The sequence below is a fragment of the Drosophila mojavensis genome, unplaced genomic scaffold (genome assembly GCF_018153725.1).
Source record: "Drosophila mojavensis isolate 15081-1352.22 unplaced genomic scaffold, ASM1815372v1 contig_72, whole genome shotgun sequence".
Taxonomy (NCBI): domain Eukaryota; kingdom Metazoa; phylum Arthropoda; class Insecta; order Diptera; family Drosophilidae; genus Drosophila; species Drosophila mojavensis.
In genome coordinates this window covers 2,154,123-2,161,719 of record NW_025318897.1, presented here as the reverse complement: position 1 = coordinate 2,161,719, position 7,597 = coordinate 2,154,123, and the positions used below count along the sequence as shown (strand labels likewise).

Here is a 7,597-nt window from a genome sequence, read left to right as displayed (position 1 = left end):
CCAAATTGATTAGGTGACAGGCCTCCGGCGCTAGCAATAGAAGTCTCCAGTCTAGAGCAAATCAGACAGATTGGTTAATACGACGATAGCTCTTCCGGTGGCTTGCCAGCCTTGGGTAGCAATACCAGGTTCTGGGTTTTCCAGGCTGCAGGGAACGTCTCCTGAATTAAACATTCATTGTATAATTCGGCAAACGTAGCAGGGTGCAAGGCGAGGGCTAGCTTTAACGCACGATTTGGGATCCCGTCCGGCCCAGGAGCTGTGTTAGTTCTAAGACCTTGTGAGGAGCAATATAGGTATGCACGTATGAACGTACGTATTTGCTGTGCGTTTATATGCATATACGGGCATATACATGTTGCTCCACACAGCGACGCGAATACTGTAGGAGCGACCCTCGCACTGGAAAGGGGATCAAAGTCCTGTTAGAGGCGGTCTCTTTCGCTCCTACAGATTCAGCAATGGGTTCGCGTCGCACGCACGACGATCATCGATGACCGTTAGCCGAGGTGCCGTTCGGGCCGGGTGATAGCAGTGAACATTTTCACTCGCATGGCAACAACGGTACTTCGGCCAATGGGAGGCTGCCACGCAATTTGACGGGAAAGTGGCGTCACCCAGATCACGCCACTTTACCGTTTTTTATGGGCATGAGCGACAGAAAGGCCCCGCTCCAGAGCCGAACAGGCCCCGTTACCACACGAAGCAGGGCGTGTGGCTGGGGTATAAAAGGCCACCAGCAGCTCCATACGAGGCAATCGAAACTATACTGAAAAGAAGATATAAAGTGAAAAGTCGAAGTGCGTGAAGAAAGTGCCAAAGTCAAGAGAAAGTCAACGCGAGTAGTAAATCAGGACTCCCAGGACATCGTGGGAACAGCAAGGACATCGTGGGAACAGCAAGGACATCCAGAGGGAATCCTTGCGGATCATCAGCGGCACCGATCAGGACATCGGTGCATATCAGCGGCTTAAGCAAGGCCTGCACATCTGAGCAGTGCTGCCATTTTAGCCATTAAGTTGCTAGATCTAGCAATTTTGAATTTGAGTTTGCAATTTTTTTTTTTAATTGCTATTAGCCACAAATATAGCTATTTAAAAAAAAAAAAAATTATGCAACTTTTATGTGATTTTTGTGATCTCACAATAACATCATCTTAAAAAGAACTCAACTTGTTCAAAATCATAACAATATCAATAAATGCACAAACTTGTGAACAATAGTTCAATAGTTGTGAACAATAAGTAGTTCACAAATTCATCGAAAGTGATCGAGTGTCATTTGTGCGCTGAGCTTTAAATTGTATGCTGTTTTGTTAGATTCATTAAAAGTTTTATAAAATATGCCAAAAACGTAACGTATACCCAAAAATTTCGCGATGTGTGGTTGAGTGGCGAGTTTAAAGAGTGGATTCGCAAGGATGACACAGACTCAACAAGGGCCTATTGCGCCTATTGCAAGTGCACTATTGGCGCGAAGCTTTATGATGTGCGCCACCACGCTGCCACAAAAAAACATATAAGTGCGATGGGTGCGTGTACACAAAAAAACAAGTTGCCTTTTGTTGTAAAATGTGACAAGACGGAGGAGCATGAGGCTGCACTGTGCCTATACATTGCAAAACACGCAGAAATAGTGACAAGCGATCATTTGTCGCAATTATGTGCGCACAAATTTGCAGCTTGCCAATCGGCAGCAAACATAAAATTGGGCAGAACAAAGTGCAGTTATATAATAAAACATGTTCTTGCCGAGCACTTTGCGGAAAATTTGCGGGCTGATATTGGTGACTCGGCATTCAGTCTTTTGCTAGACGAATCGACAGATATAAGTGTCACAAAGATACTTGGTAAGCATTATTTATATATTTATTTGTGCTTATATGCGTAGCAGTATACTTAATTTAATATATGTTTAAATTTTCTTAAATCTTTAGGAGTTGCTATTAACTATTTCAGCAATAGTAAAGGCACAGTTGTCTCAACATTTCTAAGCCTTGAGTGAAGTGTGCGACGCGATATGCATAGCAGATGCAGTTAGGAAATTGCTTTTAAGAAAAAGCTTGAATATAGGCAATTTGATTGGTATTGGAACTAATAACGCAACCGTTATGACTGGATCCAAACAAAGTGTCTATACTGAGCTGAAGAAGTCAGTTCCTTCGCTTCAGCTCATAAGATGCGTCTGTCATTCTGTGCAGCTAGCCGTTATTAATGATGAAGAAAGTATATTGGAACAATCGGACGACATTTTAACTATCATTTAAAAACTTAATCATAAATAAAAGTAATAAATTTAACATATAAAATTTTAACAAAATTTGGCAATTTCTTTTTAGCAATTTTAGCAACTTTTTTTGAAATTCTAGCAATTCTTGCCTTCAAAATTCTGGCAGCACTGCATCTGAGTAAGTTCACGTAGCCGTGCGCAAGAGAAGTGTTTGTGAGTGAAACGTAGCTAGTGTTGTGCTGTGAGCGAGTGGGATAGTAGGAGAGGCCTGTATATAGTGATGGCACGATTAATCATTTGATACACAATAATCGATTATTTTCTTTCAATTCACGATTTAATTGTATCACAAAATGGGTTTTGAATAATCGAGACAATCGATGATTTGCTCAAAAAATCGCATCGCTATAAGCAACATTGGCGCGCAAAAGTTGTAAAGCGAAGCGTAATTATGGCACCAACAATTGGTAAAGTGTGGAGATTTTTTTCCAAATTAAATGACACGAATGTGAATTGCCAATTGTGCCAAAAAAAACAACTGAAGTATTGTAAAAACCAATATGCTACTCAAACATACGAAAGAGTTCGTGTCCCTCAAGGTGAGTTTTCAGTTGTCTATAATAATGAAAATACTTAAATTTAACAATATCAAGCGCATACGACAAGAAATGGCGGAGCTTTCAGATATAAATGAAATGAAAAACAGAGCACCTTTCACAACTACTATTTCTTAACTCAATTTTAAATAAATAAACATTTATATTCTTTACTGTTCTTGTTGCTATTGTTGCTTCTAAAAGGAGTTCATAAAAAATAAATTAAGCGCATTCAAAAAAATCATTTGATTAATCGATTTTTCCATTTTTCCGCGATTAATTGCAATTTATCTTTAAAGCACCTAAAATAAATCATATGATTAAATAATCGAACAATGATTTTTTTTTTTTGCCATCACTACCTGTATATCTGAGCGAACCGCCAGAGCTTACAGATCGAAGTCCAGGCGTTTCCCGAATCGTCCCGGTGAACTAGCGTGTTTTAGCACAACACTCTCCCAGCCGGAGTGCGTTGAACCAGCGCTCAGTAGGCGTGCTTCGCTAAAGCCAACCAGCGAACCAGCATAAATTTAAGTGACGTGTACATTTCAAACTTATTTAAGAGAATATACATTTACGCTAAAAAAAAACCTAAATTCACAAGTGACTAATTAATATCGCAGGGGCTTCAACAAATAAATTTGTTGGCACGAATCCACAGTCAGTTGAAACTAGCCCAGCTTAGACTCGGGATAAACCGAAGGTTCGTTACAACTGGCGCCCAACGTGGGTCCCTGCGATAAGAGATTAATTAGCGAATATTTGTGAATATGGTGCGAACGTGGGTATATAATCTGAAAAAGGATGAAGTGCTGCGTTATGGTGACGAATTCGGAGTGAGCTTGTCAGGCACACTGGACGCGATGCGGAGGCAGTTGGAATCAGAGCTTGCGCATGTGGCGCGGCTCCGTGTGCCCTCTACAAGCGCAGCAGCACGACTGCAGGACACGCGACAGGGTGAGATGAGAGCCACATCCACCCCACAACCTGAAAAAAAGCCACGAGGACTCGGCAGCACAGCCCAAGAATATCCAAAGGTGGCCAAACAAGTGCGAGAGTGGAGCTTCCGCTGTGATGGCACCACAAAGCCTTTGGAGTTCTTGGAGCAGGTGGAGTGGTCGGCGGACACCTATGGCCTGGATCTGGACATGATCCCGCGGGCGATGCCAGAGCTGCTGAAGGGCATGGCATTAAAATGGTACGTGGCCAACAACCGGCACTGGACGGCGTGGGCGACATTCGTGCGCAGCTTCCAGGAGTTTTTCCCTTTTTGCCCAGAGGCTATCTGGAGAAACTGGAGGATGACGTCAAACGCCGGAGGCAAATAGTAGATGAGAGCTTCAAGGTCTACATGGTGGAGATACAGACTCTCATGCGGCCTCTGCGCTATGGAGCAGACCGCGGATGAAGCTCATCTACAACAACAGCCTGCCCGATCTGCGTGCCTACGCCCGCCCATATCAATTCCATAGTCTAGTGGAATTGATGCACCTGGCAGATGAGTTTGAGGAGCTGGAGAGGGACCGCGAGTGGTTGCGGCAACAGCCACGGCCTGGCCGGTCACGGCTGATGGCCATGGACGACGCTGGAGGCGATGTGGAGTATCGCCGCATGGAGGATGAGGCGAAGCCTTCTCCTGCGCCAAGGACAGGCGCAACCGGAGCAAGGACACACATCCCGAATCCAGCCAGGGCATGCCGAGTGTGTGGCCAGGAGGGGCACCGCGCTTTTACGTGCCGCAAGAAGGCACTACATTTCTGCTGGCAGTGCGGGCGCATTGGAGTGAGAACGTTTGCCTGTTGCCAGTCGGGAAACGAACAGCGGCACTCGCCATCAAGGGGCGAACTGGAGCAGCGGCCAGGAGCCCACAGGCGCTAGTGGGCCGTCTTCAGGATGAAGGCAGCCAGATGACAGCGATCGTGGCCATTGGAGCCACTCAACAAAGAGCTACGATCGACACGGAAGCCACAAGCAGCTTTATCAGCGAAAAGCTTGCTGACGAGCTCAGAGGAGTGGGCGTGGTGTGTGCTACACGGCGGCGCATACGCTTAGCGGACGGCAGTTGCAGTCAGGTGGACTCGCATCTGGAGACGACGATCAGCCTGGGGAACTAGCAAATCCACACTGGAATTCGGCGGCTTGACACTGAGGATCAAGCCGAGAATTCCACAGTCGAGCGGACAGTCAGAGGAGAAGCTGTCCGTGGCTGTGGCCAGTGTGGAGGCGGACCCAGAGTTGCCAGCGGAGGCGAACATGGAGCAGCCAACGCCTATGCACAAAGACCCAGAAGTGGACGCTTGTCTGAGGCATGAGCTGGAGAAGTTCCAGCATGTGAAGGGCACCACCAGGATCACGGAGCACCGGATCAGGATGCAGGACAACAGACCCATAAAGCAGTGCTACTTCCCCAAAAATCCAAAAGTGCAGGCGGAGATCAACCTGCAGGTAGATGAGCTGCTGGCCAAAGGGTGCATCGAGCCCTCGAAGAGCCCACATAGCCCGCCGATTGTCATGGTTCGCAAGAAGAATGGGAAGTGGCGGCTATGTGTGGATTTTCGACAGCTGAACAGCAGATCCATTAAAGATGCATATTCACATTTTGGATCAGTTGCGAGAGGTGCGCTACATCAGCAGCCTGGATTTGAAGGATGGGTATTGGCAGATACCTATGGAGAAGGCCAGCAGACCACTGACGGCATTCACGGTGCCAGGAAAGGGGCTTTATCAGTGGAAAGTGATGCCGTTCGGACTCCATTCTGCGCCGGCAACATTTCAGCGAGCGCTGGACCAAGTTATCGGCCCAGAAATGATGCCCCATGCCTTTGCCTACCTGGACGACATCATCGTCATCGGCCGAACGCGACAGGAGCATGTGAACAACCTACAAGAGGTGTTTCGGCGAATGCGGGCTGCCAACTTGAAAATCAACATCGACAAGTGCGATTTTTTCAAGAAGGATCTACGCCAATACGTGGGCGTGGCTTCATGGTACCGCCGCTTCGTGCCAGATTTTGCAGCCACAGTGCATCCGCTAAATGCACTGCTCAAAGAGGGCACAATTATGGGCTTGGGGCAATCCTGACGCAGACCTCGGAGGACGGAGAGTGCGTCATTTCGTATTCCAGCCGGACACTGAACAGTGCTGAAAAGAACTATTCAGCTACTGAGAAAGAGTGTCTGGCCATAATCTGGGGCATACGAAAGCTCAGGCCATACCTGGAAGGCTACTAATTTGTAGTGGTCACTGACCATATGGCTCTAAAGTTGATCAATTCGATCGAGAGCCCAACGGGAAGGATTGCCAGATGGGCACTTGAGCTGCAGCAGTATGACTTCGAGATTCGCTACAGGAAGGGCAAGCAGATGCGCTCTCACGGCAGCCTCTGGGAGAGGAGGCGTGCCGTTTGGTCAAGAGCAAGGAGATGCCAGCTGGGACAGGATGTCGCTGGCTCACCAAACTTCGACAGGACATAAAGAAGGCGCCACATAAGTTTCTAGACTATAGGGAAGAGTCTGGAAACCTATTTCGGCACATCCCACATCAAGCCGGCCACGAGGATGTGGCTGCATGGAAGTTGTGCGTGCCGGCGGACCGGCACAAACAAGTACTGGAGGAGAATCACGACGCAGCCACCGCTGGCCACCTTGGGAGCCGAAAAACAATCGCTCGGGTGGCAGCGCGGTATTACTGGCCAGGTATGTACCGGAAGGTGAGAACATACGTACAGCGCTGCGAAGTGTGTCAGCGATATAAGCCCAGTCAGCTGCAAGCTGCTGGGCAAATGCTGACGCAAGTGCCCGAGGAGCCATGGGCAACAGTTTGTGCCGATTTTGTTGGCCCACTGCCGAGATCAAAGCATGGGAACACTATGCTTTTGGTTTTCATAGATCGCTTTTCGAAATGGACGGAGATGGTGCCGCTGCGGAGTGCGAATAGCCCGGCTCTCCAAAAGGCATTTCGAGAGCGGATCTTGGCACGGTTCGGCACGCCAAAGGTGCTCATTACGGATAATGGTACCCAATTCACCAGTCGGGCATTCAAGGTGGCTCTAGAGGAGCTTGGGGTGCGCTACCAGCTGACAGCACCATACACACCTCAAGAGAATCCCAACAGGACAGTGAAAACGATGATTGCGCAGTTCGCTGGAGGTGACCAGAGATGCTTGGATGACACATTGCCGGAGTTGACGTTAGCGGTCAACAGCAGCGTGTCAGCATCTACAGGGTATTCGGCAGCCTTTATCACGCAAGGGCGAGAGCCAAGGCTGCCCAAATCACTGTTCGACGCGCAAACTATCGGCACCGGCCAGGAGGCACAGAGCCCAGTCGAGAGAGCCAACAAGATGCGCGAGGTGTTCGAGATAGTGCGTCGGAACCTGGAGAGAGCTGGACAGAATCAGGCGCGGCATTACAACCTACGGAGGCGGCAGTGGAAGCCGGCCGTAGGTGACAAGGTGTGGGCAAAGGAGCGTCACTTGTCTAATGCCGCAGAGGGATTCGCAGCGAAACTGGCACCACGCTATGGAGGCCCATATATAGTGGCCAGTTTTGTGTCCCCAGTCATCTGCCGGATCAGGTCGGAGGCAGAGAAGCGGACCAGGACGGCACATGTGGCGGATCTCAAGCCGTGGAGAGGAGACACGGGTGAGCAATAGAGCTGTTTGTTTTTTTGTTTTGGAAAAAAAAAAAAAAAAGTAAGAAGACTCTAGTCGAGACTGCTCGACTAGGATATACCCTGAACCCTCTAATCTGATATTCTAATCAGTCTGCAC

At 48.2% G+C, this 7,597-nt stretch overlaps 1 long non-coding RNA gene across 1 annotated transcript; it reads left to right on the top strand.

The window, feature by feature from the left end:
• Window positions 1–576: 576 nt before the first annotated feature.
• Window positions 577–3,003, top strand: LOC122757392. The gene is made up of 2 exons (XR_006357417.1): window positions 577–1,849; window positions 1,937–3,003. It is a non-coding gene; the product is annotated as an uncharacterized LOC122757392 (long non-coding RNA).
• Window positions 3,004–7,597: the final 4,594 nt, after the last annotated feature.